Source organism: Ipomoea triloba, chromosome 1 (assembly GCF_003576645.1).
Source record: "Ipomoea triloba cultivar NCNSP0323 chromosome 1, ASM357664v1".
NCBI lineage: Eukaryota > Viridiplantae > Streptophyta > Magnoliopsida > Solanales > Convolvulaceae > Ipomoea > Ipomoea triloba.
This window is the reverse complement of record NC_044916.1, coordinates 21,278,338-21,297,611: the sequence shown is the minus strand read 5'-3', so window position 1 is coordinate 21,297,611 and position 19,274 is coordinate 21,278,338.

Here is a 19,274-nt window from a genome sequence, read left to right as displayed (position 1 = left end):
TTCTATTCAAACTATTTTATCTAATTAATTATGTTTTATATTTTATTTTAAATATTTTTTGTCTTGATGTATTTTAGTTTTTTTTATCTCTAGTTTACAATATTTATGATTCGATATCTAAATGTTTCATTTATTTTTTTTAAAAATATCGCGTTAGTGTATCTTTCGCCCCCACTGAGAAAGATTTTTGGATCTGCCACTGCTCACAACATATTTCCCCTCCCAAGCCTAGTAGTCTCGATACTCCAAACTGCCAAACAAATACTTTTTTTTTTTTTTTAAAGTTGAAACCCCTTGTTGATGTCTCCTCCTATCCTCCACTAACCAAAAAAAAAAAAAAAAAAAAAGCTTCTCAACAAAATGTTCTTCAAAATAAATAAATAAAAAAAATAAACTTCTCATTCCTGGGCTCCTTGTTTTCATCATCTTCAATCTTCTATTCTTCTTCAACAATGAATCTGGTAATTTTTTAAATTCTTTTTAGCTTTGAATAATTAATTTGTAAATTTGTATTATTATATATTTTGTAGAAGAGTGAATTTATTAGTAACTCTAATATTCAAAGTTTCTTTTTCTTAAGTTTATGCTATTAGTTTTCTTCCATTAATAACTAACAACAAACTAATATATTTTGTAGAAGAGTGAATTTATTAGTAACTCTAATATTCAAAGTTTCTTTTTCTTAAGTTTATGCTATTAGTTTTCTTCCATTAATAACTAACAACAAACTAGCAATAGAGGTTGCGATAATTAGTACTGAAATTTCAAAAGTCAAGTTTGCTTTCAAACAACAATTATCCAAACAATTATTGTAACACAAGCAATTAGTACGGTAAATACTTGTTGAATTTTGAAAACTTGTTTTTTTTTTTTTTTTGAATTTTGAAAGCGAAAATATGTTGAAAAAAAAAAAAGAGAAAAGAAAGCATTAAAAAAAAAAAAAGAAGCATTTACTCTTAAATTATGATTGGCCCCCGCATCAGGTTCCATCCCTATAAATAATCTATACTATATTTAAAAGCATTATCATCCTCTAGAATTTTCCCGCCTAAACGTAGGGGTATTTTAGTAATATGGTAATAATAATAATAATAATAATAATATTAAATATTAATAATATTAATTAATTAATTATTATTATAGAATAATATTAATGATAGAATAATATTAATTATAATTGATTATAATATGTTATTAGTAATTATGGTAATTATTATAATAGAATAATATTAATGAGATAAGAATGTGGTTTGATTGTTACAATTTTTGGTAATGTCAATCATATAATATATATATATATATATATATATATATATATATATATATATATATATATATATANTATATAATCTATATATATATATATATATATATATAATCTATACTTCTATACTATTTATACTATATATAAAAGTAACATCCTCCTTCCAAATTTTTTTGCGCTCAAACTTTTGTTAATATTTAATTACATAATTTATTAGTAAAATAATTAGTAAAGCTTAATTGGTAAGAAAATTATATTAATTAATGAAAAATTTTATTAAATAGAAAATTTTATTAATTAATGGAAAATTTCATTAAATAATATTTATTAATCTATTAATTATAATTGGTATTAATTAATGGAAAATTATAAAGATTCCTAATTGACTGAAATAATATTTGATTAATAGGTAAATTGAAAAAGGAATTTGATATTATTAATTTATAATTCTCACATTCCCTACCTATAAATACAATAGATGGTGACAAAAAAAAAATTATAATTCTTCATTTTGCACTTGCCTCCCTCGCCTCCTCATGTTGGTAGTTTTCTCATTCCCTTATTCCACTGCCCAGTAAGAAATCATATTACAAGGTTATGATATTACGCTAAATCTTCCTTTTATGATATGAATTAATTATTGCGTTTTCTTTTTATAATTATGTAATGGCCAGGTGTTTGCAAGCTTTTGAGCTTCGAAGAACATCCAATTGTTCAGAAACCTGTTGATCCTAGCCTCTTCATGCATCGTTATACTAATGGTCTAAGGGTCAAAATAATTCATCCTCTATTCGTTTAAGTCTGTCCCCTTTTTTCTCATTTTTTATGTGTAAACTAAATTGCTAAGGATAATGATTAATTGTCTCTATGAATTGTTGCATCTCCATCCAAAATGCTTAGATAATTATCGAATGTGCTTTCTTCCAAATCGTTGTGGGTTGTAGGAGTTGAAATGCATAATTTTGACTTCTCTTCATCCTTCAGTTTTATGAAAGGTGACTACCCGAGTGGCGTATCAAAGAGAGTGTTGCAGATTGTTGCAAGCATGAAACGAGATTGGATGCAAGTTTTCTTTAAAAATAATTATATAGTTGATAGATGAATGATTTTGTGATGTCTAAGTGGTCTCTCTCATGAAAATTTTAAATTAATTGCGACCTGTATATTTATGCACTCTCTTATGGGTTCAGATATTCAAAATCTAATATTGTAAGTATATATATTGCAAAAGTTGGTCGGTTAATTAAGTTATACTATTAGATATCTCTTCTACACCATTAACATGTAATATGCATTTTTATTATATAATAGTTGACATTATATTTATTTTTTAAATTATTTCTTCTTTAGTTTTCTATATTTATTTTAATAATAATATAATTATCTAATCATAATAATATATAAAATTGTCTAAGATTGCAAATTGGATTCCAATAACACATTTTCATGACATTGTTATTGCGTAATATTCTTATTAATTATTTCCAACCTAATTATTTCAATTCCTAGCCGAAATTAATGTATCAAAATATTAATTATTTATTAACATAATTGCCTAATATTCTTATTTTATATTTAAGATATAATATTATTAGTACAAAAATAGATTATCATTCCCTTCTTTTGAGTAATTATTATGATATTTTTATGGTTTTTTTTTATACTTGCCATTATAAAAATATAATTGATTTTGTGTGTGTGTGTGTGTGTGTGTGTGTGTGTGTGTATATATATATATATATATATAAATATAAAAGTACAAAATAAATTATTCATGTGTTAATAATTGCCTAATAATTATTATGGTAATTCTTATCACCTACTCCCATGTGATTTTTATGATTATTTTATGATTTATGATAATCTATATACATATTTTTATACTTAAGTATAATATTATTGGCACAAAATAAATTATAGTTATCTTTTCTTTAGGTGCAAATACTTAACGTAATAATTAAATATTAATATAATTTCCTAATTTTTATTTATTGAAATCATTATGGTAATTCTCATTCCCTTCTTCCATGTAATTATTTAAGTAATACATATAAAAATATAATATTATTATAATTATAACTAAAGAATAATTTTGAATAATTTTTTCGATTTTAATGTACTATAATTATTCAACCTTTTTTTTATATAAAATAATTTTCCTAATATAATTTGTATCTAATTGATTTTGAGACTAATATATAGATCATTACATTTCAAGATTTCTTTTTACCTTATCATAATTCATCATTTTTCATTATATCTCATGCTTTTTTTCGCCACATAATAAAACTCTATCCATATTGGTTCTTACTTTCGTTTTACTCAATGGAATAAATGCCTAATAATGTACTGCTTAGACAATTAGGGTACGGTTGATTCGATTGTACGGGGTGTTAGGGTTAAAAGATTGAGATAATTTTTTTTTTGTTTTGTCGAAAACAATTTTAATAAGCTGCTATAAATATATATATATATATATATATATATATATATATATATATATATATATATATATATATATATATATATATATATATNATATATATATATATATATATATATATTTGGTTTATTTCATTCGACTTTTTATTTATTCATTTATTTATTGTATTTTATTTATTTATTTACTTAGATTAGATGACTAAAATAATAGCAATGGTTATCTTTTACATGTATCCATATTAAATGACATGTATACAATAAATATATGTGGACTATGCATATTACTGAGATATTTTATGTACGTGTAATTTGCATAATTATGTTTATATTCTAGGCACATTTGATTTATTTAAATTCAAATGTTTTAAAATCACGTGTTGTATCTAATAACATAATATTTTATAATATGTTTTTTTGGTAAAATATTGTGACGATCAATATATACAAGCAATTCAATATTACATGAGAACAAATATTATATTGAGTGATATTTTTACACTAATCACATAATAAAATAATTGTACACGCACAATATTAATTTTTTTATTATTCTATCTTTAATTTTATTATCTAAATATATTATTTAAAATATTTATCCGTACATCGCACGGGTAATTGAGCAATTATTTGCTTGAATTCAAGCAAGGATAACATTAGAAAACATAATTGATCCAATCATTTTCATCATTTGCACTATATAATATTGATGTTATAATTTATAAAATTATATATCGATCTAAATATTCTTAAAACATTATAACAAAATTCATTCCGTACAACGCACGGGCAAAAATACTAGTTACATATAATGTTAGATGATAGATAAAAAATTATAATCGTAACGCAATTACTTTGTCATGATTATACTTATCAAAATATATATTAGAGCAGTATGCATTTGATATACATTATATATGTATGTAGGTATATATACACATATATGTATGTACAAGTAATGGGTCCATGTTAATTAAAGTCCAATTTTGGACCTACTTATAGTGATGTCAATCGTGTTCGAACCTGATAGGATAACCCGTTAAGCTCGAAAAATTACAGGGACCATGATCTCCCATTGCAAGCTCGGATTAAAACACACCATAAAAATCCTTTGGTGCATTTTCATACGTAGAATGGTGTGTATTTGTGTTGTGGAATGCTGTGTTTTAATCCGTCATCTGGTGCATTTTAATACGTAGAATAGCGTGTATTTTAACACATGTTTTCTAATAAGTGTGTAACTGTGTTGTGGAATGCTGTGTTTTAATCCGTTATCTGGTGCATTTTAATACGTAGAATAGCGTGTATTTTAACACATGTTTTCTAATAAAGTGTAATAGTGCGTATTTATAATCTGGGATGAGAATTTTCAGTAAGTGGAGTTGTGCATTTTAAAACACGTTGTGGTGCATTTTAATACGTAGAATGGTGCATATTTTAGCACATGTTTTCTAATATGTGTAAATAGTGCATGTTTATAATCTGGTATGAGGCACGTTGTAGTGCATTCTAATACGTAGAATGCTGCGTTTTATTACATATATTGATGAATTTTAAGTAAATATGTGCATTTATAGTGTGGAATTGTGTGTTCTATTTGTCATCTGGTGTATTTTAGTACGTAGAATGGTGTGTATTTTAACACATATATATTGCGCGTTGATTTGATGACTTGCTGTAATCTAATGGCTGCAAATTAGCTGCACGACCACACCTAAAGACCAGGCCACACATGAACTCAACTATATATATATATATATATATATATATATATATATATATATATATATATATATATATCGAACTCCTTTTTTTATTTGCTATGTTTTTAAAGTTGAAAAACCTTATGGTATTTAAGGGAATTGTTGTGTTCAATATGAATAAACTATTAAGTACCTTATTTTCTTCTTATTTGTTTTTGGTTTCTTCTTATTTCCTTCAACTTAGAACTTTTATATTTTGCGGCTTAATGATGTAATATGTTTTAGGGGTATATTCGGCAAAATTTGAAACATTTTGTTCCTTTCCAATGTACTCATTATTATTATTAATTTTTTTTTTTGAAAATCCAATGTACTCATTACTAGATGCAAGTTCTTATGTTACGTTATTTAGAGGACAATAAACTATATATTACATATCTTTCTTTCTTCTTATTTACTAAAATTTATTGCTCTTATATTTTGCTCCTCCATAGGGTAATATATATTAGAGGTGCAGTTATATCTGACATGTGAACCTTGAAATTTCTCACTACATCATGTTGTTTTGATAAGGCAAAAGTAGATCAAGGAGATGCGATATTTGAGATTCTCTTGCCCATTAGATGGAAGTGAAGCTCGAATAGAAAGAGTTGCTTATATTTTAAGACAAATTAATTTGTCGGGCCTTAATTATGTGGTGCAAATTAACTAGTTTATTAAGTAATTTTGTTGAATTGAATGACTAGTTGTTGGTTTATCATTTATCAAACACTATGCTTATATAAAGCTTATATTGATAGGATATAATTAAGAGGTATAATATGATACATATATAAAGTTTATGGTAATCACACTACTCAGAATAATCTCAAATATATCATCTAAATTTCTGAGCTAAACATTTAATCTTTTGCATACAGTTCTATCGTTCGAAAAGCAACATAACCAAGAAGATATCAACTATGGATGGAGATATTTCAATATCAATTAATGCCTTCATTGCTACAAGATTAGGTTCCCCGTAACTAAGTTTTTTTTTTTTTTTTATTCAATTCATGTTAGATTATATTTATAGCTAACAGTTGCTTCTTCATTATATTTGGAAATATTTATGTTACTATTGATTTCAATTACCCTATTGGAAAGTGATACTCTTTAACGAATATAATACTATTTTGTTACCCAACTATGTGGCCATCCAAGTTTAGTGAGAAACAGTAAATAGTTCATCATTTTTATACCATCTTAGTATGCCAATTTGGTTATCAAAATTTGCGATAACAAAGCTAAGCATTAGGTATTAATCATTTCCTTGGGTTTATTGACTATTAGACAAGTAGGATGTAGTAGCTAGGTAGTATATATGTGCTTCATCTTCTTGCTTTGGCCCATGCTAGGGAGCGAGGTAAATTCAAAACTCGAAATGCTTTAGTTGAATAATAATGTTGTGATTGGTTATCAGACAGCATGTAATAACTCAAATATTATTAGAAGCTCATCATTGTTTGACTTGTAGTCTTTACAGGCCCAATAGCTAAGCTACCAATTGTTATAGGATTTATATATATTGCAATGTGAATTCGATCTGATTCAAAAATTATGTGTCTGTAGTTAGTCATTATATACTTGCAGTTAACTATTTCTGTATCTGTAAACATATTGAAGGCACTGCACATAACATAGTAATTACAGACACATAAACTGTTAACTGCAAGTACTACAAACACATAAGATGTTGGTTATGTGTAACATATTATGTACATGTAGTTAATAATTTATGTCTTTGTAGTTATCATGTTATGTGTTTGTAATTATTACGTTATGTATGTCTCATCAATTTGTTTACAGGTACAAAAACGATTAAATGCAAGTGCAGAATGTGCTAGCTGCAGGTATAAAATATGAAGGTTATTTTTGGACAAGAAGGGTCGACAATGAAAGGTAGACTCTGGTACATGGTATAATTTGCCCTAAGCTAGGTTTTTAACCAATTGTTATACCATAGATCAAGTTCCGCTTTGCATTGTGAATCTTGATCCAAAAATTATGTGTATGCAATTAACATATTGTTTGTGTTTAGTTAATAAATTATGTGCTTATAAATAAATTGAAGGCATATATATAATGTGTTAACTGTAGACACAATATATTAACGGGAGGCACATAATATGTGTGCTTGCAGTTAACATATTATGTGTCTTCAATTTGTTTACTGATACATATTGACTGATTTTACATAATATGTTAATTGTACACACATAATTTGAATATTATTTTAGATTAGGATCTACAATATAAGGCAAACCCTGGTCCAAATAGTATAATTTGTCTGATCTCTTTTAATATACGGAGTAGTAAATTTGTTGGATTTTATTAGTTTTAGCTTTTTTTTTTAAAACTCAAATCTACCATTAGGCATATGTTTCCAAGTAAGCAATATAATATGCATCTTCTTTATTAAAAAAAAAAAAGTAGATTTGAATAATTTATGCGAGTGTGGATAACATGAACATATGTCTCTTTTAATTTAATTAGAGGTGTTGGATCATGAAGGAGTGATTTTGTATTACTCAACAAAAATATCTTAACACTTTGATCTAAACAAATCATTATTAATTAATGAAAAAAGAACTACAAATATTGCATTTTGCGGGCAGTTGAAAGGCGTGACTAAAGAATAAGAAACTGAGATTGGATTCTTTCTAAAAACACTTTTAAAATCAGTTGTGAATCCAGCTACTTATATTACTATCTTTGGTGTTTCATCGACTACCTATGCTTTATAGTGATTCAAAAGTTTACTACACGAAATCAAACATTAAAATAATATGTTAGTGTTTAGTCATGTGTCCCAAGTTATTAAGGCGTTAACTTGTTAAGAACCTATTAAAATTTGTGTGTTATAGAGCAATTCACTTAACCCGTTAATGTTAGTATTAGTTATATTTTTAGATATTATTTTATCATTTTATAAATATTATGATATGATATGAATTGAATTCATCTTTTTGTTTTTCCCACTATTCAATTCCCATGTTCATGAAGCAATCATTCTATGTTTGAACTTTTTTATTTTCCCCTGAAGTGTAAAAGAGAAACAATTTCAAAGGATACAACCTATGTGCTCTTTAATGTATATTATATTATGCCTTGTGCTTGGCTGCGGCCTGCTGGCGTGTTTCCTGCATAAGTGCGTGCTGTGCCATCATCTTGTCTTCTTCACCTCTAAAATCATTCTTCTCATTATCAACTTTGATATCTACTGCAAACATGAGATTGGGTGTATCTTTCCTTTTATTATTACCATTTTTTTTTAAAAAAAAAAATTTGCAATTCCTCTTCTCAAATATGTAAAAAGTTAAAAGTACTCTGGTCATATTTAATCAGAAGAAAATGAAATAGTATGTGAAAAAAGAATAACAGCTTTTGATTATTTTTTTTTTTAACAAAAATGTATCAATTTTATTAAAAAACTAATATTAGTACAAAGTCAAGAAGAGTAGATCTTAAGTTCAAACCAAGCTTACTTAAAATCAACAACTGTCTAAATAAACAAGGTACAAAGTCGCCAAAGGCTTTGTGGTCAAGCGGCATGAAGTGATTCTCTCAAGTGGGAGGTCATGGGTTCGAGCCTCAATGAGGCAATGTTGACTTTGTTGGGCTTCAGTAAGTTGAGAAAGTATACGGACAGATACTACATGTAACAGGGTCAATAGTGTTCAAAAAACCACTTAGACAAAAAAGAGTGTGAGTTACTAGGCCTAATATACACAAAACCTATGTAACATGGAAAAGGACAATACTTAGCATGTTGCCAATACCACGCCTCCTCCAACACTGCCCACCAAACGATCCCAAAAGCGCTCCAAGTCTATTGAAAATTTTAAATTTTGGTAGCCTTTTGAGATAATCCAAAACTGCAGTAGCGACCCAAAGGCCATGCAAGTTGTAAGGCGACTCACAACTCGCATCAAAAGAAGACATACATGCCAAAAAAACAAGTATATACAAGAAGAACGGCGCACATGCCCAAATCAATAGCAAAGAAAAAAGCAAAGAGGCACACATATCACAACCACAAGCGTAAAATCCACATAATATAAAGTCTGGAGGGATAATGCTCTGAACCATCAATGCCACTATGGGTCGGTGGCTAGAGTACACTAGATAACCGTTGATGCAAACATGACAATCAGAATCACCATCACCACTTTAACAAAGTAGCCAGCGAGTGTTAGAATTATGGTCTTTACTGGCCACCTATACAACTGGACTAGGCTACATACTGCAAACCACCAATACTTGCGGGGTAATTTGAACCACCAAGGCCAGTTTGAGCAATTCGCCAATGAGGGCACCAAGTAACCACTAATGCATGCGGGATGATTTAGACCAAATTAACCCCCTAAACTAAGAAAAGCTCCAATTAGACCCTTTAATTTCTCATTTTTATACAATTAAGTTAATTAACTCTTTCAAAAAAAAGTTATTAACAAGTTACCTGTAGGTAATCACTAATTTTTTTAAAAAAAATTTAAAAATTACTTCAAATTAAAAGGTATATTTTTATTTCAAATAAAGAAATAAAAAAAAATTCGATAGACATGGCTTCTCCGTCCAACTGGACGAAGAAGCTAGGAGGTTTCTTTGTCCAATTGCTTCTTTGTCCAACTGGACGGAGAGGCCGGATTGCTGGCTTCTCCTTGGAATAGAAGCCGATAATCCTTTTTTTTTAAAGTTATATTTAAAAATTATTTTTTTAAATTGTAATTTTACTTATTATTACATTGAATTTACTTACAAAATAAGCTAATTGCACAACTTTAAGAAGTTATGAGCTAAATTGCATGAAAGTGAAGAGATGAAGTGGTTAATCAAATTAAAGCTTTTCTTAATTTAGAGGGCTAACTAATTACACTTTGACTTATAGTTCAAGGTCTATTTGACCCTTATCCTTTTATTTATGATATTAAAATATTTCAATATTGGGGTTTGGATAATGGGTATATAAATATATGTACATGTGGACGGCATGCGTACATTGTGTAACCCATTTGACGTTTGCGAAGGCACACGAGGAAATCATCCTCAAACAGGCAAATTATGCTGTGGACCCAGGTCCACCTTGCAAGGTGGACCTGGGTCCAAAACTACGTTGTTTTTGTCGGTTTATTTTTTTTTTATTTTTTTTTTTAAATTAGTAAACATATTGCTGAATATAGAGTTGTCCAAAAATGTGTGAATATAGAGGTTTCAAAGTGTGAATGTAGAGTATAGGAATAGTGAATGTACATTTATGATTGTGTGAATGTAGAGTTGCCCAGAAATGTGTGAATGTGGAGGTTTCAAATTGTGAATATAGAGTATCGTGAATGTAGAGTTATGCATGTGTGAATCTGTAATAGAGTTAAGAAGTTCTAACAACTTGTAGCCCTGTAATGTGTGAATGTGAAGTTCTCAAGTTGTGAATATAGAGTATAGGACCTGTGAATATAGAGTTTTGAATGTGTGAATGCATAACAGTGGTAATATAGTTACTAAACATATAATCTTGTAATGTGTGAATGTAGAGTATAGTGTATGTGAATGTGGAGTTTACAAAGTGTGAATGTATAGTATAGTGTATGTGAATGTAGACCCAGGTCCACCTTGCAAGGTGGACCTGGGTCCACGGCATAACAATTGAAACAAACATCACACCACCTTGAATGACCTTTTTACCTCTTATATATTTTGCTTTAAAAGTTCTCTTTTACACAATCAGTTTCACCAATATCCAAATTGATTTTTTTTTTTTTTTTTTTTTGCTTCTTCTTTACTTTCGTAATAATACACAGCATATGATATATACCGATGATGATGCCTTCATACCGCCCTCCACGCTATTACATTCCATATGTTGCATGCACCATTATCAATGTGTAGGCATCATTTGTGTGATGTTTTTGAAATATGATATTTGAATCAAATAATAAATTGAATTGAATATGCATGTTCAGTTTGAGTGACTAAAATTTTTAATTTAAATTAATTTTAATTTTTTAGTCATTTTATTATTTTCATATTAGATTAATATATTTTGTATATCATCAAACTAAAGCTGGTGCAAAACACTTGGAAATTAACTAGGCCATCAGGAGAGTTTTAAATATTTTATTAATATAGTAATATTATGAAACGTATTCAATATATATATATATATATATATATATATATATATATATATATATATATATATATGAGCAAATAAAATTAGGCCTATAACGGGAACAAAAAAATGTCTGTCAAATTATTTGATAAAATTAAGGAAAAAGGTTCGAATAAGCCCTCAAACATTACCAAAAGTGTAATTAAGCTCTCGAACATTCAAAAAGTTCAATTGAACACACGAACTTATCATTTGGGTGCATTTAAACCCAAATGACCGGTTGTTCACCTGAAACAACCGGTCATAAAATTTCCAACCAACATACTGGCGGCCAGAATGTTCATCTCCAACCTTCGTCTTCTCCAATATAATGGACTTCCTCTTCTCCAATGGAGAACCTCCAACGGAGAAGACAAACAGACTTCGGCTTCTCAAATGGAGGAGACGAACAGACAGTTCGTCTCAACAGATTTTGTCTTCTCCAGTGGAGAATACCCCTGAGAAGACGAACGGTCTCTTCGTCTTCTCCATTGGAGAATCTCCACGGGAGAATACGTGGTCGTGTCTTCTCCACTGGAGAAGACGAAGTCTGTTCGTCTTCTCCGTTGGAGGAGACGAATGGTATGTTCGTCTTCTCGTTCGAACAGTGCTGTCGTTGGTTGGAGATGAATATTCCGGTAGTAGGTATGTTAAATTAGTTTGGTCATATTAATCACTTGAAAATAAAGTAGTATATGACAAAAATATCTCGGCTTCTAATTTTGTTTTTGACAAAAAGACACTTACGCTAGAAGCTATCTAATTATTACTCTTTATTTCATTTTATATGTCTAACTCAATTGATGATACTTGGCATTATTTATAATATATTTCATTTTAGCAGTTTCATAATCTTTTTATATCTAAAACTGTGTATATTTTATTACTCCCTGGCCCATTTCATGTATCTGATTTGGGGCAAAAACTTGTGTGAGACCGTCTCACCGTGAGACGGGTTGGGTCGAGTCGGGTCAAAATGCAAATGCGGTACTTATATACACAAATGTCATACTTATATGCTCAAATGTAATACTAATCAGGAATAAAATTTTTGTTACTTATAAGGGTAAATGTAATATTTTTAAGGGAAAATACAATACTTTTACATTTCGATTTAAAAGTATTACATTTTCCATCAAAAGTATTATATTTTCCCATATAAGTAAGGGACACTTGTCAACATTACTTATTATGAAAAATGTATTACCTTTTCTCTTATATGTAACAAAAATTGTATTCTTGATTAGTATTATATTTGAGCATATAAGTATGAAATTTGCACATATAAGTATGACATTTGCATGTTGCTTTGACCCGACCTGACCCGTCTCACGAATAAGGATCCGTGAGACGGTCTCACACAAGTGTGACCCCTGATTTGGTGAGTTAATACCACAAATGGTCCTCTGACTATTAGGGTAGTACTCTTTTTAGTCCTCGACTTTCAATTCGACCAAAACACATACCTTAACTTTCATTTTTAACCACAAATAATCCTCCGTTATAATTTCTGTTAAGTGGGTGTTAAATCTAAGGGTAATATCGTCAAATCTAAGCATATGGCGCCAATACAAATAATTTATGCCCTAATTACTCCAGAACTGATAAGAAATAACGAATAAAAAAAAGCCCTAATTGAATTTGCGTAGATGTTCTTGAGCTGAATGAGAGATATGCGAAGGCTTGGGAATTCATCCGCTTCAACTTACGGTACATTCTCTATAGTTCCTACTGCTTATCAATTTAGTATGTACATGATATGCTTGCGAAGGATTGGCTTCCTGCATTTTTTGTTGTTGTTGTTGTACTGTGTAGTAGGGAACACTAGGGACCACTTGTCCCATCTGCACACAAAAAAAATATTAATTATATACATTTTTTAGTTGTACACACTAACCTATCCTTTAAATTGTAGGTTCAAGTTGATTTAGATGGCAGCACTATGCAGGCAAGTTGACACTGATGTATTAAACTATGCAGGCAAGTTGACACTGATGCACAAACACTGATGATTTAAATTGTAGGTTCAAGTTGACACTGATGTATGTAGGGGCATTATGATTTTAGTTAAGCTTTTGTATTAGTTCTGATTTTTGTTAAACTATTTCAATATGGTATGTCTTTATGATTTTTGTTAAACAACACCTTCTTCACAATCTTTTTCTCTAAGAAGTTCTGGTTTTTGTCTTTATCTTTATGTATTAGTTTTGATTTTGGTTAAACTATTTCAGTGTGGCACTAATATAACATAAACTACAGCTACACATACAAATAAAACCATAGTAACTTCAAAATTCTGAATTGCAAGTTCCAGAAATGATAGATTTAAAAACTAAAAAAGTAAATCTAAAAGAAAAAAAAATACAAGGGGTCAACATAATTGGTGTCCCTGCAACATATGCTTTCATTTTGCTGATCGAGTAGTATTTAATACTTTGTTTAAAAAAAAAACATTTAATACTTTTAGATTTGACGATATTACCCTTAGATTTAACACCCACTTAACAGAAATTATAACGGAGGACTATTTGTGGTTAAAAATGAAAGTTAAGGTGTGTTTTGGTCGAATTGAAAGTCGAGGACTAAAAGGAGTACTACCCCAATAGTCAGAGGACCATTTGTGGTATTAACTCTGATTTGGTTAACGAAGTTTGACTTGAGTTATTTTTAATTCCATTTTTCGTAATATTAAGTTTAGTATTAGTATACAATCAAACTTATGTATTTAGAACCTACAATAAAAGTACTATTAAACACAAGAAATCAAATTATAAAAAATATAAAAAATACTGAAGAAAATAAACAAAAAACACTAGTACAAAAAAAGCCATAAGCTATTAAAAGTGTTTTCATTACACCTATACAGGTGTAGCCTATGGTACTACCGCTGAAATGGTAGGCTTTTCGTGGCACCCGTTACGAGTGCCGCGGAAAACATATAATTTTCTTTTTTTTTTTTAATTAAATACTTTCCGCGGCACCTGTAGCGGAGCAGGTGTCGCGGAAAGTATTCATATAATATTATATTATTGACTTTCCGCGGCACCTGCTCCGCTACAAGTAACGCGGAAAGCTTTTTTTTTTTTTTTAATTAGTTTACGCGGAATTTTTAAAAAAAAAATATTTTAATTGAAATTACAAATTACCCAATTTTTTGTATTTAAAACTTGCGCAGCTGCATGTACAGAATTTCCAAATCCACCAAATCAACATCAAAATTTATAAAACTAATAACAACAAATTAAACCTATATCTATCTATTCCCAATATTTTCAAACCAACACAAATGACTAATTTCAAATTAACCAACACAAATAACAATTTTCAAACAAACACAAATAACTAATTTCAAACCAACACAACTATTTGAAACCAACACAAACATCATCACAATTTCAATATACTTCACAATTAATAATAAACACAACATACATCGCAATATACTTATATCAATTACATTTTAATTCATTAAAACAATTACACTTTATTTCTAACATCTTTCTAAATATCAGACACGTGTAAAAGTATACAAATCGAGTGTAATCCCTATCATATATATTAGCATTTTCGTATTAAAAAGGTGAAGTAGCTTAATTGCATATAATGTTAATCATTATTAAATATGACGGCAATGGGTCAAATCTTATCTCAAACAAAACGAAATCAATTTAATATAAAAATAAAGGTAAAGGGGTGCATATTAGCTTAGCCACCAAATTACACAAAAAAAAATATTATTGAGGCATCTAATTAGTATAAAATAAAATAAAACTCCACCTCCTCCCAGTCTTCGATCCCGGCCAGGAGTTTTTCCTTTTAAAAAATTTATTTTATTTAAAATTATTAAAAATATATTAAAAACAATAATTTTTAATAGGAGTTTAACCATTACATCTACGATGACTAGAAGAAAATATCAAATTTGGTCAAATTTTAGACAATTCAATGATCTAATTGCATTTTTTTAAATTTGATGACTGAACTGCACTTTTGTGTGTAATTCGGTTGCTAATTTAAACCTTTTTTCAAAAATAAATAAATAAAAATCTTGAGCCTACCTCAAGACTGGCCTAGGTAATTTAGGGCTAGTCCTAGTTCGTACTAGCCTAGGGCCGGACCGGCCCAGGCCAAGCGCAAACTTTGGCGACCTATGAATTTATATATAGCGAATTAAAATATTGATTGGGCTATGTCGGACCAAACAATACAAATATTAACCCGACCCACAATCCATTTTTAAAAAAATAATTTTCTCATTCAATTTTTTTTGTTCAAAGTTATTACATTTATCAATGTTTAATTAAATATGAGCTAGGTACGCCAAGCTAGCCAAGCCAAACAATAAAAATCTTGCCCATGCTCAATTGGACGTACATCCCCTAAAAAAAGAGTAAATTTTTTCTTCAATTTGTTTGCTTTAGAAGTATTATATTTATTAATTTATGAATTTATTTATATTATAATAAATTACAAGTTAAAAATAATTTATTTAAATCATTTATTATAATAATTATTAATTTTTATAACTATTATAAATTTTAATTACCGGGTATGGGTCCACCTTAATAAACCGGGTAGGAATATACAAAATAACATAATAAAATACTCCGTAGTAATTTTATTACTTGGGCCAAAGACTATATACTATACGATATCCAAGATAACTGCTCAAACTGTAAATTAATTAAATAATATAAGTCATAACCCAAGTAGTGGACTAGGAATGATATTTTACCTGCTAGAAATCGAACTTTGTATTCTTATAGGGTTGAGTTCTAGTGCGGTAGGGCCTCAGGTGCAGCAGTGCGGACTGATCTAGACCATTGGATGCGATTAGATCAACGGTTGAAAATCTATAGAAAGGTAAAAAATATGGTGACAATTTTTTAATTTCCTGCATTGGCTAGTACATTTAGATATGTTTGATGGTGCATGCATTAAGTCCAAATGCATCGTCAAGCATTTCTATGTGCACAACAGACTCGCACTAGTGCACCAGACCCGCACTTAGTGCATCACAAACCAGCACTTTGTGGTGCCCCACATATCACTCTTAAGTGTACCATAGACCACTCTTAAGTGCACCACATACCACTACTTAATGCAACATAGAATTAAACTTGGTGTAGGACATTACTAAATTATCAAAAGAAAAATTCATTTTCACTGATTTTCAACCATTGATCTAAGCTTATTCAATATATATATAATGGTCCAAATTAATCTGCACCCCGTCATCTTATTCGATTTCTATATACAGAAAAATGTCAAATATGCCACTAAATTTCTACACTTTGTGCACTTGGACTACTAAACAAATAAGTGTACAAATAAGGCAATTAACTTTTTTCACCTTCTTACTTTCAATTTTTTGGTAAAAATAAAATAATAATACTATTGGTATATAAATTAACTTTTTTCTTTAAATAATTCAATTATTATATAATATACAATTACATTTTTTTTTAAAAAAAACATAGAGACAGACACCTCCTTCTTCCGAACTGAATGAAGGAGGAGCAGCCATGGTTGCCTTCCCATTCATCCTCGTGATCGAAAGAATCCCCCTTCTTTTTTGCTGTCTTTTTTATTTTTATTTTTTTGGAAGTGTTGAGATAAGGATTGGTAATGGAGGGGTAGATAGAGTGATGATGAGGGGAGGGGGTTCGGCTAAGCACGCCAGTTTTCATCTTTTGAGCATAGCCAGACTTGCGTGAATGATGTTTCCCATTGCACGCCTCTCTCTCTCTCTCTCTCAGAGTCCAACCAAGATTTTGCACAACTTTCTGAAAATCAACCCAAAATATATATAATAATAAATATATAGTGACGTGAAGCCCTAATTTTCTGGTATTTGTCACCCCATTGGCCATTACCCACTATTCCATTCCCATGTTCATGAAACAATCATGCTATGTTTGAACTCTTTGTCTTTCCCCTGAAGTGTAAAAGAGAAACAATTTCAAAGGATATATACAATCTATACTTAAATGTCCTATATTTTATTATATTATATTATGTCGTGTGCTTGGCTGCGGGCATGTTTCCTGCATAAGTGCTCTGCCATCATCATGTCTTCTTCACCGGCCTCTAAAATCTTTCTTCTCATCATTATCAACTTTGATATCTTCTGCAAACATGAGATTGGGTGTATCTTTTCTTTTATTATTACCATTTAAAAAAAAAATTGCAATTCCTCTTCTCAAATATGTAAAAAGTTAAATTACTTTATCACTTGAAAATAAAGTAGTATGTGACAAAAATATCTCAGCTTCTAATTTTGTTTTTGACAAAAAGACACGCTAGAAGCTATCTAATTATTACTCTTTATTTCATTTTTTATGTCGATCTAACTCAATTGATGATACTTGGCACTATTTATAATATATTTCATTTTAGCAGTTTCATAATATTTTTATATCTAAAACTCTAATAAATGTGTATATTTTATTACTCCCTCTATCTCATTTCGTATTTTCGTGTGTCTGATTTGATTAACGAGATTTGACTGAAATTATTTTTAATTTTGTTTTCCATAATATTAAGTTTAGTATTAGTATACAAAACTTATATATTTTGAAACTACAATAAAATTACTATTAAACACAAGAAATCAAATTTAAAAATACTAAAAAAAAATACTAATGAAAACAAACAAAGAAAAAGAAGTTGGTTTGACTAAATATGATAGATAAAATGAGACAGAAAATTTATATAGAAGTATAGACACAAATTGCAACATTCTCATCGTAAACACGATTTTTTTTTTTTTGTGATAATATATAACACACAAATCACACATGAAATATAAATCATACTAAAAAGACTATGTAAAACGGCCGGTTCGATCGAGAGAGTGTTTACAAGAATCAATTGTGTTAACTAGAAATTAAATATATGTTTTTTATAGTATAAGAAAAGTAAGTTAAAATATGACATGCATTATTTAAGACCATTTTATTTATGATATTAAAATTAAATATTTGAATAGTGGGATTTAGGTATAATGGTATATAAAATACGGCATGCATACCTGGTGTATGTAATTCATTTGACGTTTGCGAATGCACGCGAGGAAATCATCCTCAAACATCACACCACCTTGAATCACCTTTTTACCTCTTATATATTATTTTGATGTAAAAGTTGTGCAGGTTTACACTTTACACAATCTTTTTCACCAATATCCAAATTGATTTTTTTTTTTTTTTTTTGCTTCTTCTTTACTTTCGTAATAATACACAACATATGATATATGGCCACGATGATGATGCATGCCTTCATAGTTCATACCGCCCTCCACGCTATTATATTACTCAACATATAAACATGCATGCATCATTATCATTTGAGGGAGGTAGCTTAGGATGGAGTAGGTATCATTTGTGTGATGTTTTTGAGGTAGGAGTAGCTAGCAGGCATCATTATCATCAATTACAGGGATTAAAATTGTAACATTTTAAAAGTATACTTTTATAAAAGTATATATTTTTGTAACAGTAATAATTTAGGAACTAAAATAAGTATCAAGGAACAACTAAGAAATAGAATAACCTCATTTGTTTGGTTTTTGGTTGATTTTTGCAGACCATGTAGGAAAGAGAAGGGAGAGAAAAGAGAGGGAAAAAAGGGGGGAAAGAAAAATCTGAGGCAAAACAAAAAAAAAAAAAAAAAAAAAAAA